The following is a 20,040-nucleotide window of genomic DNA, read 5'->3' on the forward strand; positions in this document are numbered from 1 at the left end:
TCCGCAGTTGTATTGTTGCTATTTGCTACTACATCTGGTCTGAACGAAATATCAGGCTCTTCAAGGGCATTGAGAAACCTGTTAATTAGTTAGTGCATAAAATTCAATTCCAGATTAGTGTCCAAATACCGCACAACATTAACTGTGCTCAATATGATAGAGTTGTTCAAAGCCTAAATAGAGTTTAGGTCTTTGATGTGCTCTAGGGGTTATATCTTGGTATGAAATCTTGTCCTATTATTTTTCCCTTTATGGATGAATAAAATGGACTATCATTTCTTGCAAAAAAAAAAAAAATAAATAAATAAATAACAATAACAAAAACAATAATAATAATAATAGTAATAATAGTAATAATAGTAATAGTAATACTACTAATAGTAGTAATAATAATAATAGTAGTAGTAGTAGTAATAATAATAATAATAATAATAATAATAATAATAGTAGTAGTAATAATAATAATAATAATAACAATAGTAGTAGTAATAATAATAATAACAATAATAATAGTAATAATAATAGTAACAATAATAATAGTAACAATAATAATAACAACAATAATAATAATAATAGTAATAACAATAATAACAACAACAACAACAACAACAACAACAACAACAACAACAACAACAACAACAACAACAACAACAACAACAACAACAACAACAACAACAACAACAACAACAACAACAACAATAATAACAATAATAATAACAATAATAATAACAATAATAATAATAATAATAATAATAATAATAATAATAATAATAATAATAATAATAATCCCCCTAGCGTAATTGGTTATGAGTCTATTTGCGAACACTAACAATTTTCTTATGCATCACGGGTTCGAACCCTACTAACAACAATATTTTTGAACGGAAGGACTTACCGTAGTGTGCTTGGATATCGTCTGGGTGTTCCGTTATTCACGGTATCTAGGCCCTGTCCTGCTTGCTCTCGGGTTTTTGCTTATGATGTTTTCGGGTACCACACTGTACCTTGTACTGGTACTGTGGGAGTTAAGCATCGGCACAACGTCGTTCGTGACACTCTATTCGACATCTGCTATAGATCTGGTATTTATGCGGGAAAGGAGGTCGATATCGGTTTGGTCGACGGGCATGGTGGTTCTCTTCGTCCTGCGGATTTGCTGCTATATTCCTGGGACAGAGGACGTGATGTGTGCGTTGACTTGACAGGGTCTTCTCCTTTGACTCAGACTGGGATGATGGATTTTGTGCCCGGCCGGCTTGTCGCTGATGCTGCTCAGCGTAAGTGTGCTAAGTATAGGGATTTGTGTGCATCAGCTGGTTATGGTTTCCTACAATTCTCTTTCTTTTCACTTAAGGAGCTGGGGTCGGATGTTGTTGTCTTGCTCAAGCGGATATAGAAATTCTCGGTATCTCAGGATGCGGGGGCTCGGGTAGCTGCTTACATTTTTACTAGACTTAGCTTTATTGTTGCTAAGGGTTGGGAGCCCAGATTGTCTCTCGGCTCCCCACCAATTTCATGTAAGCTTTTATTTTTCTTGCACTGTAGTAGCTGCTGACTTCCCACAAATGCTCTGGTCACCTCCTTTCCCTTGGTCATTGCGATTTTGACTTGCATCGCTGTTATTAAAATTTCTTTGGTTGCTTCAATCTCATGACATTTGATTTCTCCCATAACGTGACATAGGAGTATAGTAACCTCTATCCTGATTTTCATTGCCATAGTTTCCCTTTCCATTACTAGACTTCGCCGTTGATCTGCATTTTCTTGCCTTGTGTTCGTATTTGCCACAAGAGTAGCACGCCCTTCATACTGAATCACCATTTCCATGACCAGCCCCTAAGCTCCCGCTAAATCCGAAGCCACTGGATGTAAAGGTCCGAAATTGGTCACTATTTGGCTTCTTATCTCGTCCTTCACTTACCGTCTCAGTTTTTCTCTTCTCCCCCTTCCCTTTCTTCTCTTCCTTCTCCTTCTTTCACATATCAGCAATCCTTTCAGCATGCCCAACTCGCTGATAAACATCATCCATGGTACTTGGCTGACCAGCAGCAAGTCTCTTCTTAATAGTTGTTGTTAACCCCTTCTCAAACCTTAATGCTAGCATTTCCTCACTGAAGTTCAAACAAGACACATATTCTACCAATTCCATAAACCTATTGTGATAGCTTTCCACCGTCATCTCATCAGTCATCTTGAAAGAATCAAATTCAGCTGTCATCTTACTCATAACATGTTCTGGTACAAACAAAGCCCTCATATTCTCCTTGAAACCTTTCCAAGTGATAAAAGATTCATCACTCTCCCTCCAAGCTTCCCTTATGACCTGCTTACTACGATTCTACCACAAACCACCTTTTCCCCTCAAATACTAAGCAACTTGATCTACCTCCATCTCCACAGGACAACCTAGCAACTCAAAACAGTTATCAAACTCCCTATGCCAATCTGCTAGTAATGATGGTTCACCTAATCCTTCATATTTTGTCGGGTTGTGCCTTGCGATATTAGCACTCATCTTTGCTGGATCCTGAACTGACCCTTTAGTCTTCAGTGCCACAGTCAAAGCCTCATTCATAGATATCAAACGATCAATTTTAGGACATGGTAGAGGGTGTAGTTGTAGATCTCCTTGGAGGCATGTTTCTATAAGAAATAAAATAAGGTAGAATATAAGCTTTTCTTAGGGAATGTTGCATAAAGGTTGAAATAAGGCTCATGCAAACAAAACTACATGTGGTTGACTAGACTGAGCAAAGACCAGCCAACCACGTTGATCCCACCTACCCCATGACCTTCACGACACTATCTCCTCACGGCAAAACCGTCAGCCTAAACCCTTATCATAAACACTAACTCAACGTACTTTACCAATTATCTATATCGAACATGGTTTCGGGGTCACAAAAGCCGCATATCTCTAGACATGTTATTCTTCTTCACATAATTTACAATATCCAATTATCAAGGTGCAAGAGATGAGAAAACAATTTCCTTTAAACTTGGCATAAAACTTACATTCTTCAAGGATTAACAAATATGTTACATCTTTCAAAAATCATTAATAAAAAAATTGCTTAATTACTTCTTGAGTACTTATACGTTTTAGAAAATAGAGAGAGTCAACAAATGATGAGAGAAATATTCAAGTCCAAAGCTCAGAAGATCAATTTATAATGAAGTTTACAACTTGTTTGGTCGAAACATAAATTTTTCAGCAGCTTGTCAGAAACTTGGGCCAACTTGTAAAAATCCCCATAAAATGTAGAGACATTAACAATTAACGTGGAATATCAATTTTAAAGCAAATATGAATATTTTAAACATTGGAGTTTGAATCATATATAAATGATAAATAAATTTTAAATGGCAAATTTAACAAAAACATGAGTCGAAAATATGACTGTAAAGAAATATTCTGACCACTGTCCACTAAAATATTTATTACTCTTAAAACGTAAATCATTTAAGCATGAAACCTATGGCATACGAAAGTTAACACACAAGGCTATCACAAACAAACCTTTCGTCCACAGATATTAATCAGGTAATAAATGGCAGAAAAAACAAAAAAGGGTAAAATCTGAGAATTTTTAATCAAGCTTACATTCTTCACAATCACGTAATTATATACCACCTCGACTTAATATTATGCTCTAGCAATTATTTTAGCAGCTATTATCACATACCACTTTATTTAAAAGCAAAGTTAGCTCCCCGTAACCTCGGTCAACAATGAAAACGATACTCATCCAAGGCAAACAATATTCATTTTAAATTACCCCACTCTTCAATATCTCTCAAGGTAACCGGTTCAAAACTGGATGGGTCGGGGTTTGGAGTGAGGGTACCTTCTCATCCTAAGCCAAAAGGGCTCCTCACAGTTTCTACCTGGGCTCATTTCATTAGACACATCCTAAATTCATTATTAAATTCATTAGTTAGGCCTTGTGAACATGGGCCACCGCGCCGCGCGCATCCACACGTTGGTTTCGAGGCGGCGACACTTCTCCCACGGAACCTTGGTTTGCCAAAGCACGTCATGGGCCGTTACCGATTTGTGAGGCATTAAAACCGGCGAAAGGTTGAATAAGCCTGCATTTGTGGAGTCGCCACCAATTTATTATGGAAAAATTGGAAACCGTTCGAATACCTCGTGCCATGTCAAGACACAAAGTAATGATATGAACTGTAAGAACTCGTTACACTTAGCATTCTCTGTCTAGAATAACTCTCGAAGATGCCAATAGACACGGATGTTCAGAAATAACTGAGTAAGGGGTGAGGGTACATATTAGGAAGCTCTTTAATTCGAACACCTAATCCCGCCCGCCTTGATAGCGGCCACTACTAATTATTAGGGAATTTTTTCATATTTGATATGTCATCGATGTAATGCATGCAATGCAACAAACATAGATTAATCCTAGCATGTGAAATTAGACTATGTCGGTGAACACATGTTTTAGCAAACAATTGGGTCGAAGTTAGAAGTTAGATTCAATACATGTGACTGCCATACAATTAAATCATACATAATAAATGCGATAAATGAATTACAACAATATTTGATCTATGTCAAAAGCACGCTCAAAGACGGAATTTTGAAGAACAAAATAAAGGGGAAATAAAATTAGAATTGAAAATATGAAAATACATCAATTTAGAGGTGATAATACGAATATTAGTCGATTTAAATAGTAATTAGGAGCTACGTCAAAGCGAGAAAGAGTTCAGAGGCAGAAGCCAACTCAGAACATGCGCAGCATCTGTTGCGTCCTCTGGAAGAGGCGCAACACCCCATGCGTCTGTTCTAGAGCTGGGCTCTTGTTGTGAAGTCAGAATCGCAACAATGTTATCGTTCGTTGGTAGATTTAAGGTGAATTGTCGATTATTTATATTAGACTCGAGTTGAAGTGTTTTAATCGATTAAATGCATCTGGGTAAGTTATAAACGAAATAAGAAACGAAAAATTACTGAAGGTTTACATGATTATGATTGTCTCGTGTCGGAAATACAGAATGACAAACTTTATGTTAAGAATGGATTTAGACAAACAAAAAACTCGAAATAAAACTTAATGTATCAATTAGGATTCCAGAACCTTGACATGAACAAGTTGAACCCCGAAGAATCGATTTGAGTTAAGACGGTCGAGAAAGAAGATATTTGTTAAAACCTGATTACGTACTTGTTAAAACCTGATTACGTACTTGTTAAAACGTGATTACGTACTCGAAATAAAACTTAAGTATTGAATTACACGAAATTAAGGACGAATTAAGCGTTAAAAAAAAAAAAAGGTATTTGTTAAAACCTGTTTACGTACTGAAACAACAAAGAAAACAAAGAAAAATGAAAGAAATAAGAAAAATAGAAAATTGCAGAAGGTCGAGAAAGAAGAAGAAGAGTAGGAGCAAACATGTGGCTCAATCATCACTGGGTGGTTGGCGGGAGGTGTAGAAATGAGGTATCTACAGATCCTCCACTTTGACTGAGGCTTGGACAAGGCGAAACTCAAAGTATAGCTATCAGGTCAATCGAAGATTACAACCTGACGACTATGGCGACGCGACGCGGCTCAAGGGGTCTGAACCAAGGACCTGTCGTCCGGAACATTTTAGAGTCTGTAAAATATCGGGGAGGGTCGTTTAAAGTCCATTAGACTACGTAAGGAAGCTCGCCAGCAATAAGATTAAACCATACCCGAGACACCCCTGGGTGAAACGAGATTGAAGGCGCTTTGGCAAAACTTTTTGGTCTGAAGATAACTTGGTGTCAGAGTTCTTCGGGAGACGATATTCCTTTCGAACTCTTCGGGAAACCATATGAGGGTCAGCAGGACGTTGTAAGAAACCGCTGGGGAATCGTTTAGTTGTGTGCACGCTTCTAAACTAGTTAATCCGGTTAAATTCAGACCTAGATCGAGAGATTGGAATGAACAGACCTGTTATGAACAGTACACTACACTAATGAGGGCGAGAGTTAAGTTAGTAGTATTTTAGGGTAGAAAGTGGACCGAGAAGACCTTTCCTTTACCTTTCTCACATTAGACCGACTGATCTGTTTATGATTGAATTGGATAATTACCATGGTGAACCGACTTCCAAGCATTTCTCTCTTTATATGATCACACCCTTTATTTCTCTTTAGTGTCTTTGTTGCTCTTTTCCTCTCCGCCTTAATCTCATTTAGTGATTAGAAAACAAATCAAAACAACCAAAGTGTTACTGTGATGGACTAAGATAACAAGTAGATATAATAGCCTCCCTGTGGAGTACGATACCCGACTTACCTCTACTATATTAGTTGAGCCGGTTGGTTTATTTTTGATAGGGTTGCGATAGCCGTGTCATTGCTCTAGTGTTGATTAGACTGAAGGGCATAATAGTGTAGCAATATGTACCCCACTATGTAGGGAATGCAGTTTTGTATATAGCCATTTGGATCTGGTTGTACTCAGCATACCCGTCCATGAATGATAAGAAGGCGTGCTCGGCGGTGTTGTCCACCAAGATCTCAACATGTGGCAGAGGGAAGTCGTCTTTTGGACTTGCTTTGTTTAGGTCTCTGAAGTCGACGCAATCCCCAATTCTCCCGTCTTTCTTGGGTATATGGACTATGTTGTCCACCCAGTCAGAATATTTGGAAACTTTGATGAATCCGGCTTTGGATTGTTTGTCTACCTCTTACTTGATTTTCAGGGTCCATTCGGAGCGCATACGGCACAACTTTTGCTCACGGGTTTAGCTTCGGGTTTAATGGGTATCCTATGCTCTGCAATCACTCTGTCGATCCCAGGTATGTCTATGTAGGACCATGTGAATACGTCCTTATATTCATGCAAAAGGTCGATGAATTCTTGTTTTTCAGAGGGGTCAAGGGTGGTCCCTATCCTAAGTTCTCGAGGTGTTTTATCGGTCCCTACATTAATGGGTCTCCTCAATGATGGGTGTCCTATATTCTCTTTTGTCAAGTTCTTTGGCTAGGTGAGGTGGGTAGTCACTCAAGTCAAGTTCCTCATATTCGTTCAGAATGACATTGCAGTTAAATTGAAACGAGTCATATGCAAACTTAGCATTCATTTAGTTGACCTGAGTGAAAAGCTCAGATAGGACAGACATCTTATGGGCAGTCAGAGGCGACACAGTAGAGGAGGTGACCCCCGGAACAAGCTCTAGGTTTCTACCTTCTGTAGGAGTGGGGGTGTCCCTAGTTGACTCAGCCTCTGAGGCAGCCACGTGTTTGTGATAAAACAGTTGAAAAGGGACTTTGACCGGGGCCATCGGGAGCACTAGGAGCTAAGACAGACACTGACTCAGGCTCGTTATCAGACTCAGACTCAGGCTCAGTCTTGTCTTCATTTCCCTCTTTGAACATGGGCCCTCTCTAGTTGTGATTTTGAGGATGCAGACTTGATGATCGGTCCACTTCACAGTCTTCCTCAAGCCTTGGACATCTTTCTTTGGGTCAGTATCAGAGATTAAGGCAGTGGGATCGAACTGGTTATCTTTGAGACCAATGTTGATAATGTCCTCATAGTCGAGGTGCTTGATATTGTCTTCTCCGAAGAGGAGACTCACGGCTTGCCCGTCTAGGCAAGGGGTCGATTCAGACTTGGTTGACGCAACTTTGGTGTTATCGGGGATGAAGTAGCAGTCTTGTAAGACTTCTACACCCGGGTGTTTGACCTTTGCTACGGGGTCGTAGATTGGCTCAGGGAAGCCGTTATAAAGCTCAGACTCTCGGGGATGAAGTAGCCATTGAGAGTCAAGTGATAGGGGCGGAGGATGACTCCTTGCTGTTTGCGTTTCCTTATTAGGAGACCCATTTCTTGGATATCTTCATCGGTCGGTTCATTGCCTAGCCCGAAGAGGATGTTGGGGGCCTTGGATTGTTTCATGGGAGGCAAGGTGCTCTTTAGTGGGTTGAGAGGTAGTTCCGGGAAATAACCCTGGCGCATCAAGATGTGGTTGACTGTGAGGTTCGTGAACGGACCATAATCAAAGGGTTTTGATTTGTCGGTTAGGGCGTTCACAACTTGAAATCCCCACATTTCGTTGTCGTCTTCCTCAACGGCTTGAGAGGCTATTCCCTTCTTCATGATAGCCTTGATTGGGGATGCAGGGATCGTGATTGTTTTTCCGTTGAAGGGGACCCTGATTGTCTGATGAAGGGTTGATGTGACGGCATGAATCTAGGGGCGCCCTAGAAGCATGTTGAGCGAGGCGTTGATATCGACCACCTGAAAACTGGCTTATCTTCCAGGGTTCCTATTGTAATGATCAAGGTGATGAGCCCTGCGACCTTACGACGAGTGCAGTCACAGGCGCGTACTCCTTGATTAGTCGGGACCAAGTCAGATTCTTTGATACCCAGTTTATGAGCCGTTTTGAGGGGAATGATGTTGACTGTAGATCCGTCATCCACTAGGACCATAGGTACGTTCTTCTTTACGCACTGCACAGTGATGTACAGGGCCAAGTTATGTTTGTCTCCAAACTGAGGGATATCTTCGTCGGAGAAGATGACCAGGTTGTTCAAGTCAGGGACATCCCTGGTCATTTGTACTACCACTACTTTAGGAGAGGAGGTAGAGGGAACTGTCAACTTCCCCAAAGCTTGTAGCAAAGCCTGCCGATGCTCGAAGGATGTGGCAATCAATTGCTAAATGGATATTTCGGCCTTGGCATTTTGTAGTTACTTAAGGATCGAATACTCGGGAATCCTGGGTTGAACGTCCACATCCGGGATAATTTGGTCATTTGTTATTGGATAATTTGTTGAATTGTTCGGTTTCAGGTAGGGACGCCCTTTCCCGAAACAATGTAGACATCTTCTACATCGTCTCTCCTGATACCGTCGATTTCGGGGTCGCGAGGGTACCTTGAAGGGGTATTCCTTGGCGGACAATTTCGTAAGGGAAATTTTTATGGGGGTAGTTTTTGTAAGGTTGATTATTGTAGGGTTTATTATTGTGGGGTGCATGCCATAATGGTCGTGGGAGCAATCCCTTCTGGAATAGGGAGTTTTGGGTGCTTGGAGGACCCTCCCTTGTGCGTGGTGATGGTGTTGGCGAGTTGAAAATCAGCCGGTGGTAAGCATCCTCAAGTCGGGTGATCCTTTTTGAGAGACTGGTTATGGCTTCTTCAACCTGTTGTATCATGGTGAGCATGGTTATGGCGCTAAATACGAACATCCCGTCCGGGCTATCCTTTTCCAAGGCATTTCCCTAGTCCTCAATAGGTAGGATGAGGTGTGAGCAATCCAGGGTTGGCTCGTCATCGGAGATGGCGTAGATTCCCAAAGGGGTTGTCTTCTTATTTGGTCCTTATCGATTTTGTTTGCCTGACCGTAGGGACGAGATCCAGTTGATGTAGACCCTTGGTAGCCTCTACCCGTGGTTTTGGCTAGAACGCCCTTGCGTAGGTCATCTTCAATGCGGGTTCCGAGGATTGGCAGATCTTGGAAGGTTTTGATGTTTTGATATCTTAGCAGGTTGGCATAAACTGGACGGAGGTTGTTGATAAACTTCTCCACCAGAGTTGATTCACTTGGCTTACTGACCAATAGGGTGCTCACCCTCCTCCAACGGGTTAAGAATTCGGTGAATCCTTCCTTGTCATTCTGAGTCAGGACCTCAAGAGTGCGGGTGTTGACTTGGATTTTAACGTTGTCGGCGTATTGTTTAGCAAATTCGACGACAACTTCGTTCCAAGTGTTAATGCTCTTTAGGTCGAGGGAATAGTACCATTGGCGAGGAATCGGTTCCAAGGATGATGGAAAGATTCGGGTGAAGAGTTCTTGTTGACCCCTTTGATGAACATGTAATCCTTGAAGGCCCGATTGTGGTTGAGTGGGTCCTCCGCTCATTTGAACTTACGCACATCAGTTAAGGTAAAGTTGTCACGCTGTTGATCCTCAACGAGTTCGAACCATTGATTGTTTTCGAGGTGGATGTTGTTTCCACGGGCTAAGAGTTGCTCTTCCGAGAGCTTGAGCCTTTTCTCAGTTTTAGTTAAAAGCAGAGTGTTGTGTTCTCCGGTTTCCTTATTTTATGGCATGTCGATACGGATCTTGACACAGTCTAGAGTGACCTTAAGGGCTGTGAGCAGGCTGGCTAGCTGAGCCGTTGTGAGATCTTTGTTGTCGTCGTCGTTGTTGTTGGACGAAGCTGAAGATGGGGCCAGGGCTTTGAGGCATAAAATAGCTCACGTTACATCCCAATCCGACACGATTTAACGAGTAAACGCAGACAACACAAAAGAAAGAAAGACACTTTGGATCCAACCAGAAGAGGGCGACCATGTGTGGTGCCTCGGTGCTAACTCGATTTATTGTGTGACAGTGTTAACTGGACTTTGACTCATGTTTAATGTAATGGCGTGACGCCATTGAACGGATCTCGAGGTGAGACAAATCATAAGTAAAGACCCATAAGTACGTTTGCTTCGACTCGGTAGACACGAGGCGGAACTGGAGTGGTAGACCGAAATTTTTGAAAATAGAAATCTTCATTAATATTCAATTGTCGTTTTATGGATGGCTTCCGAAGTCTAGGGATCTTCAAAAAGTCGGCTAGTTGAAAAGGGTTCTCTTAGGTTTGTTTTCAAAAGACGATTTGAGTTAGAGTTGTGGCGGCTCTGGAAATAATTTGTTGTTTCCGTAGACGGCTTTTAAAATTCAAAATCGTGTGTTTTGAAAATCGAGATTTAAAAGTTTTGCAATTGTTGTGGTCTCGAGGATGGTGTGTGGTATTCGGGATTTTAAAAGCCTCGAAAAAGGGTGTGTATTTTTCGGGTTTTGAAAGGGCCGTTGTGTCGGCACCAGACGGTTTAAAATCCGTGTCTTGACGCGGGCTTTATAACGGCCTAAAAAGGTATTTTTGAGACGGTTTGTGAAAACCAGTTTGAAAATCGTCATTACGACGGTCTGAAAAGGTGCTTTTGAAACGGTTGTAGAAAAACCGGGTTTCAAAATCGTCATTATGACGGCCTGAAAAGGTGATTTTGAAACGGTTATGAAAAACCGGGTCTGAAAATCATCATTACGACGGCCTAAAAAGGTGCTTTTGAAACGGTTGTGAAAAACCGGGTTTGAAAATTGTCATTACGACGGCCTAAAAACGTATGCAACGGTCGGCGAAAGATTAAGGTTTGAAATGGACATTATAACGGCGCAAAAAGGGTGTTTTAAAATGACACGGAAGGACTCGTGATCATATAGCACAGAAGCACTCGCTGTTCATTATATTATGCATAATGCTGAAACGGGTTTTGGCCTGATAAGGGTGGTTACACATCAAGCGAGCAATCCCCGATTTTCGAGAGGGATACCAATCCAAACAAAATTTGTAAGGAGGGTGTCCTAGCCTCGTGCGCGAAGGAAATGAATGCTCTTTGACGAAAAAGAAATGTGTAACGTCAATGGTCTGCTTGACGCAATCAGGATTCGAAACACGGGGATGAGGAAACTTACGCCGACGGGACGAGCCAGTTGGTCGATTAATGTATTTCAACCAAGACCTTGTTCGAGTCTCCCCATCTAGGGATCGCGAAGACACAAGTGTCTTAGTTATCCCCAGCGGAGTCGCCAATCTATAGGCATAGGCCACCGGCATGCCAAGCCAGTCTGTGGACATGCAGTATTCAGAAAGCCACGCTCGGTGTCGTATTAAATGCTTTCGGCCAGATCGTTTTAGATTGGTCGGTTTCGTTTCGGCAAGGGTCTCAAAACGATGTTAGAGAGGTTCGGAGTCGCCACCAAGCAATTGTGGGATGCTTGGAAACCGTTCGAATCCATTTTATCCCTAGATCAATCTAGGCAAAAAGCGGTGTTTGACATAGGTATTGCAGATAATGAGTCGTCCCTCTTTAGCATCCTATCTCTAGAATGACTCTCGATCGCCGTGGGTAAGGTCGTCCACTATCCAAAGTTTCTGATTAAGTGGTGAAGGTACCCAAGCCCACCCACGGTAGTTGCCTTTACTGATCGATCTTGGTTGGTTGAATGCAAAAGTTTATAAAACGGGAAAATGCATGAATCGCGCATACACAAGTTTTAAACCTAACATCTGAAGTTTGCTATGTCGGTTGTTTATCCAAATATCAAGTAATTGATGTCAAGTTGGATTTAGTGTTGATTTGCATGCAAGAAGGAAACTAAACATCTATTTACCGAGTTAGGTTTATGGTGCATAACCTGATCCATTTGTCTTAAAAGGGCGTTTTGCAAATACAAAGTAAAATGTGGACTTGTAAATCTGATCCGTCCTGTATTCGGGTTAACCGAAGTCGGGATCGTCCTAGACAAGTGCTGGAAAGGAAACAGGACCTGCATCAGGCAGCCTATTAAGGCACAAGCCTTAGGGTGATGCAAATGAGCCTGTCCAGATTTGAAAACTGGAAATCAGTGGGACTGTTTAGGCGCGAGGCAGCAGACGACCCAAAGGGGTATCTTCTGGTTGTTGAAAATGTTTATGAAGTTGTTTGTAAATGGGTATTCGAACCCGTCTTTGTTGAAAGGGGTCGTTTAGACCGCTTTTGTGCTAATTTGAAAAACGGGACTTGAATAATCATCATTAATATTCGATGTCGGGTTCGGTTTTGAAAGCTTGGCATGAATAGTTTTGTGAAAATGGATATAAAAAATGTTTATTTTGGACTAATTGTGTTAAGTTCATTGTTTTGTAATTATTCAAAGTTCATCATCGTACTCGGATTAGACCGACATGGTATGTAGAACCAAGGATGATTATGCATGTATGACTAATATGGTTGTTTTGAAAATGTAAACAAATGGATAAAAGGTTTTAAAATACCTCTTAAAATGTAATTAACCAAATATTATCACCGAAACACGGATTAAACCGTCATGGTATAAGGAACCAAGGGTGAACATAATTTTTGGTTTAAAATATTTATCATGAAAATGATTTGAAACGGTAAACACCGATTGTAAAATGAAATAAAAATGGAAAGAATGATCTCAAAAACGTTTGAGTTCTGACCTGGACAGCCAGTATAGGCGCGAGCCACCTAGTTGTGACTAGGGGCTCTTGTTTTAGGTCAAAACTCTGTTTTGGCTCATTCGATCTGTATTTTGGACCATGTTATGCATGTGTTAGCATGTTAAGGTCATAAAAACATATAAAAGAACATGAAAGAAGAGGATTAATTACACCCTCATACTTACATGCTAGGGTGTTGGCGAGAAATCGACGGAACTGTAAAAACTTGTAAGGTCGGAAAACTCGGTTGAAAACCGTTTTAGCAATTTAAAGAGTGTTCTTTTTTTTAGTGATTGTGTAGTTGGTCGAAATGGTCGGTCAAAAAATTTAATGCACGATGACGGTACCAAACAATGTGTATGGCTCGTATTTTCGATCAGTAGGTTAGAAATACGAGTCGGTTTGTAACTTGAGAAGTCGAGTCTAGAATTTTAAGGGAGAAAAGAGGGGGCGGACGCTCGCGTACCTTCAAATTGTGGCATTTGAGGGGTATTTATAGAGGATTATGTGGTTGTGTGCGTTTTGAGCGACTTGGCCATCTGGGCTACTCGAAGAGGGGCGAGCCATTTCGCAGGTCTTCAAGCTGTCTTGTCACTATCACGCATTTGAAATCATGATTTGTTCTATCCTAGGTTTTGGATGGCATGATTGTTGTACTTGATCATCAAGTATACCGTGTATCCTTATCATGGACGGCTTGTGATGTTTGTTTTTGGTGTTTGACTCGGTTGGACTCGTTGTTAGAGTCGGGATTTGAATTTTGAGTCGGTTTTTGGTCCGGTGTCGGTTTTGACTCTAGTTAGTGTCATTGCGACCCCGTCATCGTGCGTAAAACACTCCAGATACTTTTGAAAAGTTTTGAAAATGTCTTCTTTTTCCGAAATCGTTTTGAGTTTTCTGACGTATAGTTATTGTTAGGCCCAGTTTAACCTGGTCTGACCATAACCTGGTCCGACTCAATGAAGCTGAATGGTTGAGACACAGACCGGACAAGACTAACTACTATCTGGCTGGTGAAGAATATTATGGCAAGAAGACTATTAAATCCTGGAAGAGAAGCCTGATAATCGTATATCATAGCTTGGCGGATTCGAAAATAGCCTGAATTAGGCAGATAAACAAGAAATACGATTGTATAAGCTAAATAACCGTGCCCTATTCTCAAGGAAGACCAAGTCCAAACCTAGAACTATATAATCCATGAATCTGGACGGAAAGAAAGGAAAAGGCTAAGGATTGGTTGAATTGAGAACGGGTCAAGCAAGCTAATAGGAAGCATGCCCTATTATTCCGGTGATGTTCCTACAATTTGGGGAAGAGGTTGCTTTGATTATAGACGTTGCTCAATATAAACGTTAGAAGGGAGAAAAATATAAATAGGAGATTTCCAACAATTGTAAATTCATTCATTATTGCTTAATTTTATCTATACTTTATCTTTTTTACTCTTTAGCATTTGAATATTCTTTCAACATTGTGCCCGGTATATCAAAACAATAGAAACGTTATTCTTTATACTCATTTCTTTCTTTGTCATTTATTCATACCATTCTAATCTTATAGAACTAGATACCCTGATCACTATATAACTAAGCCGGATCCCTCCAGGAAAATCCTGCTAAAACAATTGGCGCCCACCGTGGGGCATCTAGTTCTTCAAACCAATAAAATTCTCCTTATTATCTTTCAATTAATATTCACACACAAAAATGGTGGAACTCACCTCTGAACAACAATTAGCGGCTGCTCTGGCCAAAATCAAGGAATTGGAAACAATCCAAGAGAAAGCGGCTCAGTCAAGCAGTAAATCAATAAGTGAAGGAATCGAATCTAGCCTGAAGAAGAAATTGGAAAATCAGGCTTCGGGCTCCAAGACCAGATTCGAACCAGGAACCCCATTCTCATCCATCATCAAAAACATAGACTTCTCTAATTTTGGAACCCCGGAGAAGGATACATTATCCGGCACTCCAACTATTCCCAATGATGAGACAAACAAAACTGAAGCCGCAATAATGATGGCTATGCTTCAGGAAATCCAAAAACTCCACAACAAAATAGAAAATATACCCGGAGTACGGACACGTGGTGAAGTAGAAGTTGATGACTTTGGATTCACCCTTTGCAGATGAAATTGCAAAGATTGATCTACCCAAGAAATTTACTGTCCCATCCATGAGAACCTATGATGGAACTTCTGATTCACAAAATCATGTTGCCATATTCAAACAAAAAATGTTGGCTGCCTCAATACCCAGTGAACTCAGGCAAGTCTGTATGTGCAAAGGCTTTGGCACAACCCCGATGGGCAAAGCATTACAATGGTTCATCAATCTCCCAAATGGAGGTATCAAGAATTTTGCAGAATTGATCAATGCCTTCAATCAACAATTCGCAAGTAGCAGAGATATGGCCAAGAGACCAAGCAACCTGTTCAGGATAAAGCAGCTTCCTGAAGAATCTCTCAAAGAATTCCTGGCCAGATTTGTCAAAGAAAAGGTGGCCATTCCCAGATGCGATGAAGAAACAGCAGTAGAAGCATTCAGACAAGGAGTCCGCTTGTGGTGACATCTATGCAGATCTAACCAAGAAAGCATGTCCAACCTTTGCCACTGTCCAATCCATCGCCTTAGAGCATGTCAGATTAGAAGAAGATCTCAACTTCAGGACGAACTCATCCGGAGGAAAGCAAGGCTATGGACACACCAACAGGAAAAGTTCATACCAGAAAGGAGGCAATCCTAGATCAGCACCCTATTCCAGGCCTGAACGATCTGAAGTCAATATGACACAAGAGCATAAAGGTAACCTCTCTAGCCTCCCAACTATTCCTGAATATAACTTCTCCATTAATACTGCAGGATTAATCAAACGCTGGAAAACCCGGGAGATACGGTCGGATGGCCAAAGAAGTCCGACAACCCGGGAAGGATCCAACAAGATGGTGTGACTTCCATCAGGACATCGGACACACCACAGAAGAATGCATTCAGCTCAGGAAACAAGTGGCATATCTTCTAAAGAAAGGCTACTTGAAAGATATAATCCAGCAGCCAAAGAATAAAGATGAAGGACAAAATAAGAGAGACCCAGGAAGCAGCAGAGATCCTCCTCCTCCTCCTCCCATCTATGAAGTCAAATTCATAAATGGAGGATCAGAAATCGTGGTCCGACCGACTCTGCAGACCAAAAGGATATCCAGGGAATCCAGACTTCAACCTCCTCCCAAGCCTGTGTCATTGCCTGCTATCACCTTTGATGAATCGGATCGCAAGGAATATCGGTCTACACCATGACACCTGGTAATCACAATGCAAATCGGCACGACCAAAGTATCAAGAATTCTGATAGATGGAGGAAGCTCAATCAACCTGGTGATGCTTGACGTCCTTAAAGCTATGAAGATAGACGAAAGCAAGATCATAAAGAAATCCAGCGTCCTGGTTGGATTCAGTGGAGAAACAAAAAACACCCTGGGAGAAATCAGCCTGCCTACCTATGTGGAGGGCGTGGCTTCATATGAGAGATTTGGAGTAATGGATTGCTTATCCTCATATAATGTAATCCTGGGCAGACCATGGATCCACAATGTCAAAGCAATCCCATCAACATACCATCAATGCGTGAAAATTCCAACAGAATGGGGGATAACCACCATCAGAGGAGAACAAAGGACTGCTCAGGAATGTTACACTCAGGCTTTGAAACCCTCAAAGTCAGGTAAGTCTCTTGCATAGCAATTAAAGTCACCTGTCAGGGAAGAATACATAGCACAAACACAGATGGAAACAGGAGAAGTCATATTAGACCCAGAATTCCCGACGACAGAAAGTACTTGTAGGGTCGATGCACCCGACTCAATCGGACCAAATCTGGTCGGCTTTCTTAAAACTAAAATGTCTTGTTTTGCTTGGTCACATTTTGATATGACTGGCATAGATGCTGATGTTATTACTCATAAGTTGAACATTGACAAATCCTTTAAGCCTGTACAAAGAAAAGAGAAGAAAATTTGTGCAGAAAGGCACGAAATTATCAACCAAGAAGTTGACAAGCTACTGGACATGGGAATGATCAGGGAAGTGATGTACCCTGACTGGCTTGCAAACGTGGTAGTTGTCCAAAAGAAAAATGGCAAATGGAGAGTCTGCGTAGATTACACTGACTTAAACAAAGCCTGCCCAAAAGATCCATTTCCCCTACCACACATCGATGCAATGGTAGATGCCACTGCAGGCCACGAAATGTTGACATTCATGGATGCCTCCAGCGGATTCAATCAAATAAAAATGCATCCAGCAGACCAGGAAAGCACAGACTTTCATCACCGAAAGAGGTATATATTGTTATCTTGCTATGCCCTTTGGATTAAAAATGCGGTGCAACCTACCAAAGGCTAGTCAACATGATGTTCAAAGATCAGATAGGAGACACCATGGAAGTCTATATAGATGACATGGTAGTCAAATCAAAAAAAGCAGAAGACCATGTCAAAGACCTGGAAGTAGCCTTTCAAATATTGGAAAAATTCAATATGAAGCTCAACCCACAAAAATGCCACTTCGGAGTCTCAGCAGGCAAATTCTTGGGCTACATGGTGACAAAGAGAGGAATAGAAGCCAGCCCTGAGCAGATCAAAGCTATCCTGGAGCTAGAACCACCAAAGACAGTCAAAGATATACAAAAACTGACTGGAAGGATAGCGACCCAACAGGTTCATTTCAAGATCATCGAGAAAGATGCAAATCGTTTTATAACTGCTAAGGAAAAACAAAGACTTCCAATGGACCCCGATCATCAGTCGCCTTTGAAGACTTGAAAATATATCTATCCTCCCCCTTTACGGCAAAACCAGTCAAAGATGAACCCCGACAGTATATCATCGATCCAGAATCACGTAGCTTCTTTGTCGGTGCAGTCCTGGTCAAAGAAGCAGACGGACAACGGCACTGTCTACTATGTAAGTAAAAGTCTCTTGGATGCGAAATCGGGTATGGATTACTAGAAAAATATGTTTTAGCTTTAATAATGAGTTGCACAAAATTAAGACCATATTTTGAAAGTCACCCTATAATAGTTAGAACAAATCTTCCTATTAAGTCTGTACTTAGGAGACCAGAATTGTCCGGACGAATGTGCAAATGGTCACCCGGCTAAGCACATACAATATAACGTTTGAACCAAGGACAAGAATTAAATCACAAGCACTAGCAGATTTTGTGGCTGATTTTAGTCCGACCCTAGAACCCGACCTAATAAAAGAAGTAAATAAACCGACCGGCGACCAAACGGACCTAGAATGGACCCTATTTGTCGATGGAGCAGCCAATACAAGGGGCACAGGCCTAGGTGTAGTACTAAAATCACCACAGGGGGATAAGATAGTACAGGCTATAAGTTGTGCATTTGAGGCCACCAACAATGAGGCAGAATATGAAGCCATGATAGCCGGATTAAAGGTATGTATTGATCTTGGTGTGCAAAATTTAAAGGTACGCACCGATTCCCTTCTTGTCTCCAACCAGGTAAATGGCATATATACTGCAAAAGACCCCAAAATGATGCTTTATCTAGATGTTGTTCAAATGCTAAAATCAAAGTTTAAAAACTTTAATATTGACCAAATTTCCAGGACTTAAATACCAGGCCGATGCCTTAGCCGGCCTAGGGTCCAACTTTAGTCCCCTTGATTTTGACAAAATACCCATTGTGCATTTATTAGAACCGGCAATAAACAAACAAGATGGAAGTTTCCCAATCTACATTGCTAATTCTTGGACGAAACCTTACTATGACTGGCTACAACAGGGAATCCTACCCTTAAATAAGCAAGATGCCGAGCACCGAAAATAAAAGTCGCTTCGTATACTATTATTGACAACGTGCTTTTTAAGAAATCGCAGGCCGGACCTTACCTCAGATGCCTGGAACCACGGGAAGTCGAGCAGATATTATCAGAAATCCATGAAGGATATCTTGTGGAAATCACAAAGGTGGAAGAAGCCTGGCAAGCAAAGTACTCAGAACAGGATATTATTGGCCCACCTTAAGAGCCGATTGCCTGGATTTCAGCTCTAAATGCAAAGCCTGTCAGATTCACGGACCATATATCCATCAGCCATCTGAGGAACTACATTCCATATCCGCACCCTGGCCATTTATGAAGTGGGGCATGGATATAGTAGGAAAACTACCTCAAGCACCCGGGCAGAAAGTTTTCATGCTAGCAATGACTGATTACTTCTCCAAGTGGATAGAAGCTGAATCATACAGGCAAGTCAAGGAGAAAGATGTCATAGCATTCATCAAACATAATATCATATGTAGATATGGCATCCCCTCCGAAATAGTATGCGACAATGGCACACAATTTGTGGGAAAAAGAACAGCATTTTCCGTGCTCAATGGAACATCAACTGGTAACATCCACGCCAGGATATCCAAAAGCCAACGGTCAAGTGAATCCAAGTAACAAAGTGGTGATCCAATTTGTATAAAGAAAAAGCTGGAAAGAAGAAAAGGTAGATGGGTCAAGAGCTCCCCCTGGTCCTTTTGACAGAACCACGCCTAAAACATCCACCGGCCAAACCCCTATTCCTTGGTCTATGGATGTGAAGCGATAATTCCGGTGAGGTGGACATTCCATCAGCCAGGTGTAGCCTAAACACAACAACAAACAACATACCTCTAATGGAGGATAGCCTGGACTTAACGGAGGAGCTAAGAGATGCAAAGCAAGCATCGATTAGCAAAGATACCAAAGAAAGAGTTGCGAGAAGCTACAACAAACTGTCAAAGCCAGGGTATTCAGGGTAGGAGATCTCGTTCTCAGGAAAGTTTTCCAAAACACAAAAGAAAAGAATCTTTGGCAAATTGGCCCCAACCGGGAAGGCCCCTATCGATTGATTCAATTGTTGGCCGGGGAGCTTATAGACTACAAACCCCGGACGGCAAAATGATCCCGAGAGCCTGGAATATTACACATTTAAAACTATTTCACATATAGAATATATCGCACAATCCAGGTATAACT

This window comes from Silene latifolia, chromosome 9, assembly GCF_048544455.1.
Source record: "Silene latifolia isolate original U9 population chromosome 9, ASM4854445v1, whole genome shotgun sequence".
Classification (NCBI taxonomy): Eukaryota; Viridiplantae; Streptophyta; class Magnoliopsida; order Caryophyllales; family Caryophyllaceae; genus Silene; species Silene latifolia.